This window comes from Rhea americana, unplaced genomic scaffold (genome assembly GCF_003343005.1).
Source record: "Rhea americana isolate MKP2758 unplaced genomic scaffold, rheAme1 scaffold_204, whole genome shotgun sequence".
Lineage (NCBI taxonomy): Eukaryota > Metazoa > Chordata > Aves > Rheiformes > Rheidae > Rhea > Rhea americana.
Window position 1 is genome coordinate 1,437,859 of NW_028186195.1, and position 12,836 is coordinate 1,450,694.

The window sequence follows — 12,836 nt, forward strand, 5'->3', positions numbered from 1 at the left end:
TCCYGAGATTTTTCCTTTCCTCCGACTTYCGCATGCTTCGCTGTGCCCGCGCAGCCTCCACGGGGCGAGCGCAGCGGAGAGGGATGCTCCGGGGTCCCSTTCCTCCCTCCACTCCCGCAGCTTCCCTGGCTGCCCGTGCACCGGCTCCGGCACCGGGGGGGACGGCGAGAGCCCTTGCCCGGCGGAGCCCCGGCCTCTGCGGCGGCGGGGGTCCCGCAGAGCCACCTCGGCGCCGCCGTTGCAGCCCCTGCAACCGCAGTTCGTGCCCGTCTGCTTTCACCCGGGATGAGGCAGGGGCTGCCGGGAAGAGGCAGCACGTGGGCCGGGAGCGGGGCGGGCGCGAGGGAAGGACATCGCAAATATTAGCCGATAGCCATCTCCTTACCTGACGTTAATTATCCTGTCGGATTTAGCGGGCAGATTTCAGCTCCGCTTGCCAGCAGCTGACAGAGCCTCGTCGGCGCTGACAAGCCGAGATTAGCGGGGCTGAGCCGGCGGCGGGGGCTCCTTCCCGTGCCAGCGCCGGCCGCCTCGGCTCCCTCCTCGCCTCCGGGGCTCGCGGCGGCCGGGGCCGCCCAGGCGGCAGCAGCGGGAATTGCTTTCGCGCTGAGCGGGTCCCGCCAGCGCACCCGGGAGCAGCCCCTCTTCCCACCACCCTCTTCCCACCACCCCCTCCCGAGAAACGGGAGAGAAACCCGCTGMGGACAGTGGCTGGCGCTGCCAGGTGTTAGGAGAGGGAAAAATGACCGGCGCCTTGCAGGAGCGCGGGGCGGGAGGGAAGGACAGCACGGAGACGGGGCCGAGGAAAGCAGGAGAAGGGCGTTGGGAGGTGAAGAGAGGATGAAGCATCCACCTCCTGCRTTGGTAGTGCGGAAATAATTACATAGCAACTCGGCGAGCTCCCGTTCCCCGAAGCTCTTCTGTTCCTCGGGTGCCYGATCCCAAACGCGCCCCTTGGGGCAGCGCCGCAGCGACGTGCGCGATGGCTTCGCGCGACACCGGGGCGGAGAAGCYGGGCCGGAGGGGCAGGGGCAGGCGGCGGCGCGGCGCCAGGCTCGTCTTGATTTGCCTTGATTGCGCTTAGCGCCTGGTGCCCCGACTCCGTGCACAGCCGGCGGAGAAACGGGCTGCTCCGGAGCGAGGAAAGCGAGAGGGAGGAAGGCTTCGGCGGGGCAGGGGGGCAGCCCGGAGGGGCCGGGGGGCACGGGGCGAGGGAGCCGAGGGAGGCCTTCGTCCCCCCGCCGCCGCCCTCATCAGCATGCGCCGGGGCTCGGCGGCGGAGCAGCGCCCGTCGGTGACAGGTTTATGCAAGATGAGTTATATAAGCCGTGCGGAACCGGAGTCAGCAGTAATGAGACGCTTGTGAAATCTTGCGCCGATCTGTGTCAGTGCCCTAATCGCAGGCGACAGCTGGGCTCTGCGGCTGGTTGGAGATGATAATATTAATGTCAGGAAGCATCAAGCGGAGGATGCGCCTTTCAAAGGGGGGATTACACTCCTCGCGGAAGAAAAGGAAACAGCCCTAATCTTTGCTGTTGGATCCCGGGTGCCGGCAGGAGCCCTGGGAAGCGGCTTGGGGTGGCCGGGGCTGCTTTGCCCTTTGCACGCCTGGGAAGCAGGCAGCAAGGCAGGCGCACGCCCGTGCGAGCGCGTGCACAGGCGCCCTGCGGTGTGAGCACGCACACGCCGTGTGCATTCACACCCGCGTCCCGTTAGCTGCTCCTCTTTCATCCCGCTCTGTGCACCCCACACGGCTGCCCGACCCTCGCCGCTGCCAGGGGCCGGGGGGGCACAGCGTGACGGCACGTTCGCCTTCCCCCGGCTGCGGCGAGCAAGGCCCGCGGGGAGCTCGGGCTGAGAAGACAGCCCAGGTGCAGGATCGAAGCTCCCTTTGTAATTCAAGCTGCTTTTCCCCGTCTCCGGGTGCTGCTGCCAATCCTGAATTTATTAGCATGCAATCTGCTCTCATCTGGGATGCTGGTGAACGGGGAGCTGACAGGCGAGCGCAAACAAACAAACAAACTACAAACGCACGGGGCCCGGGGCGCTGCGGGTGCTGCTGGCTGCGCGGCTCGGGGGTCCCGCGCGGGGGGAGCCGGCCGGGGGACAGACAGCGGCCCCGGCAGCAGAGCTTCGGGGGGAAGCAGCCCTCGGCGAGCGCGTTTTCCTCGGTTATTCGCTGTCGGCAATCTCCGCTCCACGGCTCACGAGCCTCTGAAGGCCTGGCGATGCTTTTCCGGCCGGCCGAGGTTTTCTCTGGTCCCAGAGCTCCTTCCGCTCGTGCAAGATGACTGCGAAACCTGGAGTCATTAACATGTATCTCTCGGCTGTAGGGTCGGCAGATCAGAGCCGCTTTCGTGCGAGGCGTTCCTGGGAGCTGGGCCGCGGGAGCCGGGGGGGTGAACGCGGCGGGGCAGGCGGGTGGGAGAGGCTGGGACGGGGCTCTGCGCGCTGCGGCGGGCGACGGCGGGCGACGGCGGGGCTGCGGGGCTGCGGCGGGCGACGGCGGGGCTGCGGGGCTGCGGGGCTGCGGCAGGCGACGGCGGGGCCGCGGGGCTGCGTTCGAACAGTTGCTCTATTCTGCGACGTGCGACTTGAGCTCGTGTTGCGATTTTGGTACATTGCTCCATCCCTCCGCTAAATGAAAATTCCCATGTAACAGCAGATACTTTCCAGATAATCTTCACTACAAAAGATTGCACCTTCCGCGTGCGGAATATCTAACAGGGCCTGGCCAGGGTAGCGGGCTCTGACGCTTCCCGGTCCTGTTGCTCTTGCGGCTGTTGCACGGACTGAGCCCCTTGCTGAACTCAGCCCAGGCTCTCTCCCGAGCAGCTTCTCTGCCGTCGGGCAGAGCCGGGCTCTCGCTGCCCGCCGGCGCCGCCGGCCTCCTGCGGCTCCTCGGCCTCGTCCTGCCGGGCTGGCGGGAACTTTGTGCCCCCGAGCCCTGCTTGTGCTTGGATGAAACGGGTCCAAAAGGCGAGAGCGGAAGGAGGCACGCGTGCAGCGCCGCCGCCTTCCCGTGCGAAGCCGAGCTGAGCGGCGGGGCCATAAACACCGCCGGCCGTCCCCTCCTCCCGGCCGCAGGAGCCCGGGCTGCGCGGGGACGCGCCGCCCGTCCGGAGCGCTCGGGCGGGGGGACGGACGGAGAGCCCCGGYGGGAAGGGCAGCGTGCGCCGCCGGGGAGGCTGGTGCTCCGCCACGCTGAGCCGCGGCGGAGAGCCCGAGGGGCCGGGCGAGCCGGCTGTGCTCCGTACATCCCGCGGCTTCGCTTGCTCTGCTCGTGGCCCGGGGCAGAGAAGCGCGTGGTCGGCGCCTCCGCAGCGCCGCCGGGCTTGGCGGGGGCTCGCTTGCTGCTCGCTTGCTGCTCGCCTGCTGCTCGCTTGCTGCTCTCTGCACCTGCCCTTTGGGATCGCTTTTCTCCTCGCGCTGAAATTAGCTTCCTCCCCGGGGCACGCGGGATGCGGAGATGTTCCCCTCCCGCTGCCCGGAGCTGCTGCCGCCGTGTCCTGCGTCCCGCACGGTCTGAACGTGCTCCGGAGGGAGCCGGGGCAGCCGGACCCCTGCCCTGAAGCAGCAGCCCCGCTCGGCCCCGCCGCCGTCACGCGGTGCTGCCTTCAGCCTGGCCGTGCCGGTGGGGAGAGCAGGGCCAGGGCCACCGGCCCGCCCCAGGAGCCCCTCTGCCCCGTGCCTCGGAAGCCGGGTGCAAACGCGTTTCCTCCTGGGCTTGGCCCGGCTGGGCGGGAGGAGCGCGGGGWGCCGGACCGGCGCCCCAGCCCCGCTCCGAGCGGTCCGTCTCCGCCGTTCACCTTCAGGAGAAGGGAGGAGAGGCGGATTTATGGCAGGCAAGCCAGCTGCCTGGGGAAGGACTCCGCCGCTGCAATCTTTTAAACAGCTGTAGCAGCTTCTGCTATCTTTTAATGCACCAATATTTCTTCGAGATTGCGCTCAGTCGCTTCTCGCCCCATTATCACTCAAATGTATATTTTATGTGGCTGCAACCAAGACAGGTCATTCGCGCTGCGCTCCGAGGCAGGGCGGCTCGGCAAGCCGGGGCTGGGACGGGCGGGAGGCAGCGCCCGCTCCCGGCGGGCTCCCGGCCGGAGCGAGGGAGGCCGGCGAGGGGGACGAGCGGGGCCAAAAGGTCCCCGCGCCGGGCGCAGCGCCGCAGAGCCGGGCCGGGGGCTGCGGCAGGAGCTGGCCCACGCCGGAGCTGCTTTCGCCCCTGCCCTGCACCGCTGGCACCTGCTCGGCCCGAGGCAAACCCCCCCCACACACCCCCTCGCCCTGGCACCCGGGCTTTAATTAAAATTAACTGTTGCTGAGAAGCATCGCTCAAGCGCAGCGCTCGCGTCAGCCCAACCCCTCATTAAGGATCATGCCCCCGCTCGGGTAATTACTCCTATTTATAACGGAGCGTTTGCAGCCTGCCCTCGATAAAGCCCCCGGCTGCTCCACCTCCCGCGCGGGTGTCACCGACACGGAGAGCGGCAGCTATTTTTACCCCTCTCCCCTGCACATGCATCTCTGCCGCTTCCAGCCGCGGGATCTAAAGAAACTCCACCATTTCTGCCACCACCTTCCCGGGCTCTCCGGGAGGCTAAAGCAACGCGCCCCACGCGGCGCTGCGCCCGCGCTCGCTGGCGAAGCCCGCGGCGTGCCCAGCACAGCCGGGGGCTGCCTCCGATTTCTGGATATCCCTCTTAAGGCAGGAATTTCCGAGATGCTCTATGCTGGCTGAATTCAGCTCCCGTTAATTCGCTGGGGTATGTTACCAAAGGGTGGGGTGGTTTCGTGCAGGCCTCCGCGAGGTCAGCCGAGTCGAGCAGAAACTCGGTGCACGCACCGGATAACCCGTAGCACCGGCTCCCGCTGCCTGGTAAAAATAGACACCRTTCTTTATTTTCACACCAGCAATTTCAGATGCAATTGCTGCGTTTCGAAGAGGAAGCATGGCTCTGAACTCTGCATTAACACCTATCAGTGTAATTTCGCACGGCAAGCTAAGGAAGCAAAGCAGCACTTCGGGTGCTCCCTGATTTTGCAGCGGCGTGTGCCGAAGTGCGCACAGATGGCTCAGGCCTACGCAAATCCTCCAGCCAGCGCCGAGCTGCGCTGGAAACTGCCTTCCAGTTGGTCCCTGCAGATGGGCCAGGCCTGGGATCAAACGGGGAAGGGGGAAACACTCGGCTCCTGCTCCGAGGCGGCTCCAGCAAGGGCACCCGCTCTCGGGGCCCTCCGGCTCGCGGCGCCCCGGGTTCCCTAGCAGGCTCTAACGTGCACCCCACCGCGCGCGCTCCGCACCCACGGCGAGCGGAGAAGAGGGGGTCCCGGGCGGCGCTGCCCTCCGGTCCCCGGCGAGGCGCGGAGCGGCGCATTAATCATTCCCGCGGCACGCGGAGCCATCTGGACGGCGTTGGCCCTTCTGCTGCACCGCAGAGGATTGTTAACACAAAGCATATGCTTTGTTTGAAATTAATAATAATTTTAGGCTCTCGCCAGCTGCTGGTAATTGGCTCCCCTTTCGCGGAGATAGCGGAGAGCAGCAGGGTGGAAACGCAGCCGCTTCCCCGCTCGCTTCCTAACGAGGCGAGCGCGCGGCCCGGGGCCGCCCGGGCACGCCGGCTCCCGGCCGGCCGCGGAGGCCGACCGCGTGGGCAACGGCCGCGTTTCGGGAGCCTCCTTCGCCGCCTAATTAGTGCCGTCAGCAGCAGATTAACACCCCGGGTATATTTTTACATTTYCTCGCTTAAGCATCAGTCTGGGCAGGTGGGTGTCGGGAGGCTGGTGGAGATATTTATATTGCAGTCCTGACAAAACCTGCGTGCGGAGGATCTCTGTAAAATACACACAGTATTATTTTTGTTCAAACAGTGCATATTAAGGCAACGGGAACGTACTAAACATATCCACTGCAGCACAGACGTACGGGAGCTAAGGGCTTTTTTTTAAAAAAAAAAAAAACAGGTGCGAGCTAGGCTTTTCAGCGCAGCGCATCCCGTGACCGCTTTGCACCCGCGGGGAGGCGAAGGCACGGGGACGGCAGCAGGACGCGGGGACCGGGCGGCGCGCGGGGGGCGAGCGCGGCGCCGGCCCCTCTCCCCTCGCGCTGCGGAGGCTGCGGCGCGCGGAGCCCGTGCCAGGCAAGCAAAGGAGATGCAAAGTTGTGGGGAAGGACCGCGGGGACGGCGCCGGGGCGGGCAGGCATGGCGAGCTAATGAGCCCCKTCTCTCTTTTATGCGCCTGCGAAGCTCCGTTTCTCCGCGCCGGAGCCCCTCGTGTTGCCGGGATGGGCTGAGCGCGGAGCATCCCGAGAGGGGTAATTTTTCCAGCAGCTCCGTGCGCTGGAGACGTTTTCGCCGGCGCCGGTATAAATCAGCGCCGGCAGCGCRCTCCCGCTCCCTCGTTAGCCCCGCGCTCTGCGGAGGAGCCCTGGGAAGCCGCAGCCGCCCCCCAGCCGGCTCCGGCGCCTCCGGCTCGCGGGGCCGTGGGGCGGCCGTGGGAAAGCCCTGCTGCTCCCCGTGATCCCGGGGCAGCGGAGAAGCTGGAACGGCTTCGGGGAAGGCAGGAGCCCTGCCGGGGGCTTGTCCCGCTGGGGCAAGGACCCCGAGGGATGAAACCAAGCATTTTTATCTTGGGCCAGGTGAGGATTTTCTCCAACAGAAAAGAAGCAGAAACGGGGAGGACTGACACCGTCGCGGAAGGGTTTGGCCAGCACGGGGCCGTTCCCGTGGGCGGCTCCATCCAGGGCACGGTCTAGAGACCCCTCTGCAAACTCGAGCCTGCATCCTCCTCCCACCCCCTGGGCCCAGTCATCCCCTGGCCCCGACACCCCTTCCCCACCCGCTACCTTCACCCGTAAAACAGGCAGCAATTGCATCCCCCCTCGGCCCGCACGAGGGTCCAGCTGATGCCTTTAACAGGATTCCCGTAACGAAAGCRTAGGTGTTAGCGTGCAATATCCAAAGAGCGAAAATGCTCTCTCGGGTCCCATCCAGCACCGCGGTAATGCGGCTTATTGTTATTTTATCCTTTGTCAAAYATTCAGGGCTAGAAAACGAGGTGGTAGGAACTCGGGGCCGGCAGCGCGGCAAAGCACGGGAGCAATTAGCCGCGCGGCCCGTTATCCCCCGCCAGCCCCACCGCCGGATGAGGCCACCACCCGCACCGCAAAGGTCCTCGCATCCCCGGCCAGGAGTCCCGTCAGGAGACCTGGGCCAAAAGGAGCAGCAAACCGCCTCTCGGGGCGGCTGGGCCGGGCTGCAGCGCGCCGCGGCGGGGTGCTCGCTGCGTGCGGGAGGGCACCGGTCACGCCGCGGCCGTGATTTCCCCACATCCGCACCGAAACGGCCCCGGAATCAATAGCGGTCGGTCTGCGGGGGCTGATCACGCCTCCCCAGGGCCCGGCCGTGGCCGGAGAGGCCGCGGGATCAATGCGGAGTGAAGGAAATACAGCYGAGGACACGGAGCTTTACAGCTTCCTTCCCCAAGAAGGGCTAGTTTTTATGGGCTGCTGGTAACTGCCAATTAATTCTGCCGAAGCCATCCGAAGCCGGGGGCAGGAAATTAGCCCAGCTCTTTAGGAGCAGCCACGGGGGGGGGTAGCCAGGCGGGGGGAGAGCTCCCTTTTTGCAGCCGCTTGCCGGCGCGGGGCAGGGGGGGAGCTCGTCCCCTCGCGCGGCTCCCGGGGCCGAGGGCGCCCGTCCGCCGCGGGGCCGGAGGGCTGCCTGGTGCACGGCCTCCCTGCGCAGCGGTGCCCACCTCAAGCGGCAAGGATCCCTCGGATTTAGCAGGGAAGCAGACAGACAGGGTTTTTCTTTTCTCGTTGGCTCTTCTCTCTTGCTGCTGGCCAAACTTTTTGCAAAGGTTGGCATCACGGGGCGGGCGCAGGCTGGGCTGAGCGGGGAGCTGGCAACAGCTTCGCTTTGCCCGACCGGCGGCCAGCGTTGCCGCCTCCCTGCGAGTTTTCCCACGGCTCATCGTCGGCTCATTTTATTCCCCATCCTTATCCCGACCCAGAGCTCCAGAAATAAGACAGGCGGAGAGAATCCAGACCCTCGCAATTAGGCAATTTTTCTGAATGAAGGGCCCTGCTCCGCCCCGCGCGGGGAAGGTGATTGACATAAATCCCAGGGCTGATTAGGAGTTTGTCATTTAGCACCTATAATGCCTCCCTCGTAATAGTATTAGGGCCTCCTTGGCGAGACGCTAATGCAGTTTGGAGCTGCACTGTGGCGCCTGGGATTCGGCCGCTGAGCGGAGAGCATGCTGCAAARCGAGCACATCTCTAATCCGAGGAGACAGTAATGAAGAAAGGAGCTGCCTCGACAAGGTGCGCGGCCGCGGCGAAGCCTCGTGCCTGCAGCGCGGCCCCGAGGAGCATCTCCTGCCTGCCTCGGGCTTCCCACCGACGTGGGGGCTCCCCGGGCTGCGGAGCTCCTTCCCCTCTCTCCAGCCGGGAGATGTCCTCACCCGCCTTTCCTCGCTCCCTTCCTCCGGACCTTGCCCAGCCCAGCCGTGCCCCTGGCATCCTCCAGCCTTTCCGCCCGCTCCGGGCCCTCCGGTCCCCCCTCCCCTTGCCGGGCAGCTCTGCCTCCGGCTGCCGAAGGGACCGTCCTGTGCCRGGGGCTTCCCTCAGCCCCCTCTGCCCTTCCCCGTGCCCAAAGAGCGGAGAACGTGACCCTTAAAGCTTTGGACAAGCCTCTGTTTCGATTAGGCTGAGCTCCTAAATGACTTATAACCAGCATAATACAACGACGACAGTAACTCCCTAAACAGATTAAGCCGCTCTCCTCCGTCTGGGGCTCTGTGCTGTAATCTCTTCCACCCCTCCTTGCTSTCGGTTTTGTTTTCCCAGCTCCCGTTCTGCCCAGCTGAGCCCCCAGCAAAGGGGTTTTCCAGCCTCCGCATCCTTCTCGCCCGGACATTGGAGCGGGTCCTGCGCGGGATGGGGGCTGCCGCTCCGACAGCCGAGCGGAGCAGGGAAGCGCCTGGCCCAGGACAGGCAGCTGCTCCCCGCGCACGGCCCACGGCGTCCCCGCTCCCGTCCTGCCAGCTGTAATCCAGCACCCGTCCCCCTTTCCACTCCAAAAACCTCACCTGAGGTTTCTGGACGCTCCGTAGTCCTGCTCTTTGGCCTCCTCTTGTGCAACACCCTGATGGCAAGCGCCAGCCCTCCCGGCATCTCCAGCTGAGCCTCCCGCACAGGCACTGCAGGCTGGATCCGACCGGGAACGGGAGCCCGGGGCAGGCGGGAGCGGCCCCGAGACGGCTGGACCAAAGGCGCAGAGCACTTGCTCCGCAAGCAGGCGCCCAGCCCGAGCTGCTCCCGCCACGCAGTGCCACTGGTGCTGTTCCCTGCGRCTCCCTCGTTAGCCCAGCCGGCACTTCACAAACCTCATTAGACCTGTAGGATCTTTAAGTGAAGTCCAGAAGGTGTTTCCGTTTCTTCAGTTAATGAAGAAAAATAGTGACGGAGGTGGCCGGGAGGAGAGAGCGGCTTGTGCACGCTGCCAGCCTGGATTGCACCGGGGAGCAGCAGCCGGGCTGGAGGATGGCRCGGAGAGAGCTGTGTTAACACTCATTAATAATAAATAACCACCATAATGAGTACTAATTAATAATTGCACATGCTTAGGCAATTGATTACTGGTGATTGGGATGATGCTGTTAGGAGTCCCTGTTGCCCTGGCTCGCCAAGCCTGCCTTCCCACTGGCCGTCCCCAAAATCGTCCCCCACCCGCAGGCCCGGGAACGGACAGGATCTGGAGACCAGGACCAGTCTGACTCTCAGCAGGGATTATTCCTCATCACCCCAGAAACAGGAGCAGGAAAAGGATGGGGGAGCAGTTTCCCTTCCCCGAATGCACCCTGCCGCCTYCTCCGCCTCGGCTCAGCGCTGCCCGGCGGCGGCGCTGGGGCAGCTCGTGGGCCGGCGTGCCGTGAGCCCGGGGCACAACCAGCAAGGCTGCATCGCTCTGATATCGCTGCAACAGGCTGCTCAGAGATACTGCCAGCGTAGTTAGCCCCGTCGCCGGGGAGCTAGATGACAGCCAGATAAATAAGCTGCTTAGAGCCGGGGATTGAGATCTGCATCACTTCACCTTCTTCCTCGTTCTGACTTTCACTTGGTGCATAAGCCGGCCTGGGGCCGGCGGCGGGATGGCTGCGCCAATAATCAACGTCTGTTCGGAAAGCAAATTTGGAAAGCAAACCCGAGCATAGCTGCCGCGGGGAGGTTAACYGCCACGGACTGCAGGGCAGCCCCGGGCGCTTGGGTCACCCGCGGCGCAGCGCGCTCGGAGGTCTCGCAGCGCCTGTGAAGCTCGGCAGTCACGGTGCCTTCTGCTCCCTGAGACCCCTGAGTGTTTCCTGCAGGACCCTCAGAGCAGTCCGGGGGGCAAACCAGGCCGAGGACGGCTCCTGCTTGCTCCGTCCGCATCCCTCCTCCTTGCGTTGCATGTCAGCCCTGCAACGCATGCGGACCGGCAGCGCCGATCCCCCTGCAAATCTGCTCCGTCCGGTGCCGGGCTCACGTCAGGGTGCGAGCGGCAGCGAGGTCTCTGCGCTGCGCCGGTCGCCGCGTGCGCGGGAGGCTGTGACTGCTGGGGATCTGTTTGTTTCCCAACCCCGGCAATTCCGCCTGTGATAGATAGATTGATACGGAGCTTTAATCAGTGTAATATATAAAGCACTTAATTTGCCTTATTAAAAGTCTGCACTTTGGATTTTCAGGATCCAGGAAATTAACTCAAGCACCTAACCATTTATTTGATTGAAAGAGATTATAAATAATTCATGCCTTTTCTTTCCCTTCGGTGGAAGGCCTGCCGGGGTGATGGGGCAGGCTGTCCCGGAGCAGTGCCTGGGTCTGAGCCCTGCTCGGGGGCCGGCGTGGCTGGGAATGGCCTGGCTGGCCGCCTGCAAGGGCAACAGGCATCGGCGACGGTGATGTTCTGCACGTGGGTTCAGCGCCAAAACAAGAGCCAGTGCTAAACCAGACCTGACCTAGCTGCGCTGCAACTTCACGTGCGTGCCCGAGTGCAGCTCTTCCTCACGCTGGTCTCTTTGCAAAGTGCAAAGAAGTATTATTGCAATTAATTAGGTTTGTTCCCCCACTGAGAAGAGGCACCCGCATCTCTGAGAGGGCCTCAGTGAAGCTGCCTCCTCCTCCTCGCCGGTGCCTCATGCAGCCGGCGAGTGCCCGTGGTGAGTTCTGCAGCCCCTTGGCTGGACTGGGCTGGCTCCGCGCGCTGCCAGCAGCGGGATTTGGGAGGGAGAAGCCATCCAGCTGGATGTGCAGAGACACCCCGTGTGTCCAATTGTCCGGCAGCGCTAATCGCTGTGATCCCCCGCGGCGCGGGGTACATTTGGGCCCCCTCCACTAATCTGCGTTGCATCGCCTCTGCCAGCTGAGCCACCTGCTTCCCCGGAGCCCTCTCTGCCTCCGGAAACGGCATCTCCTTCCGGCTCCCCGCGCTCGGCAGAGGCGACGGTGGCAGAAACACACAGCAGCGCTCTGCCCCACCAGGACTGGTCCCTGTCCCTGCCAGCCCGGCTGGGCTCCCTYGAACTTCCCCAGGGGCACCGGGACAGAAACCCTCTGCAAAGCGGCGAGTGGGGCGGCTGGCTGGCTCCCCACACCTGGCGGGCTCCCGCTCCTTTTATCAGGAGGAGAAATTGAATACGGAGCTGCCGGGGTGAGATAAGGAAACTGCACTGGATGGCTGGGGTTGAGCAGCGAGCGCGGGAATGGCGGGCGAGCGGAGCCTGCTGCTCCCGAGCATCCCCACAGCGGCCAGGAGGAAGGAGCAAAGCCTGGCTGGAAAAAGGGGACAGCTTGGCCCGAGGGGCCCGGCTGGGTCCAGCCCCACGGGCAACCGGCTGCAGAGGATGTCTCTCGCCGTGTCCTTGCTCGGGGCCCGGCAGCTCCACCGCCAGCGGGGAGACGGGGGGTTTACAGGGCTGGAGACTGCCTCAGGGAGGAGAAGGACCGATTAACTCCAAACAGGTCGGTCTGTGTCAGCCTGGGTACTGGTCTCCGTGTGCAGGGAGGAGAGGAGCCAGCCACCAAAATCACCATGACAATAAAGCTTAGTATTTCATTTATAATTCAAAGGCAGCTGGAAAGTGGTTTTATAAAAAAAATAATTAAAAACCTAGCTGAGACAGTAGAAATTTATGCCACTGTAGTTGCTGAGCGAGGAGGCAGTGTGACCTTCAGACGGACGCTGTGCCCAGCCCCAGCGGAGACACCCGCTGCTGCCAGCAGCCCCATCTGCGGCCACCGCTCCGGTCGCCGGGCGCAGGCCTGGCCGAGCCCTGCTGACAAACCCGTCCATGCCAGCCGGAGGCCCAGGCGGCTCATCGTGTGGGGCGAGAGCAGGGAACCCCKTTGCGGCAGGCTCGGGATCTGCACGCAGCCGTGCTGCTGTCCCAGCAAGGGCAGAGCGCGTCAACACCAGCGCGGGGGTGAAGAACCCCGCAAGCGGGAGGTCTTTGCCCTGCAGGAGCTGAGGCTATTGCGTGGCTCACAAACTTGAGGTCCACGCTGTGCATCGCCAGTCAGCCCTCACGGCGCGCACCGTGCACCGGCGGGGCTGTGCGCCACCGGAGCTGTGCACTGCCGGAGCCGTGCATCGCCGGGGCCGTGCATCGCCGGAGCCGTGCATCGCCGGGGCCGTGCACCGCCGGAGCTGTGCACCGCCGGGGCCATGCACCGCCGGGCCTGCGCGCCGGCAGCGCCGTGCACCGCCCAGCCAGCCCCCGCGCTGCAGCGCTGCTGGGGTAGCAGACAGGAAGAAAAGCGAACCACGGGGCCTCCGGGAGGGGGGACG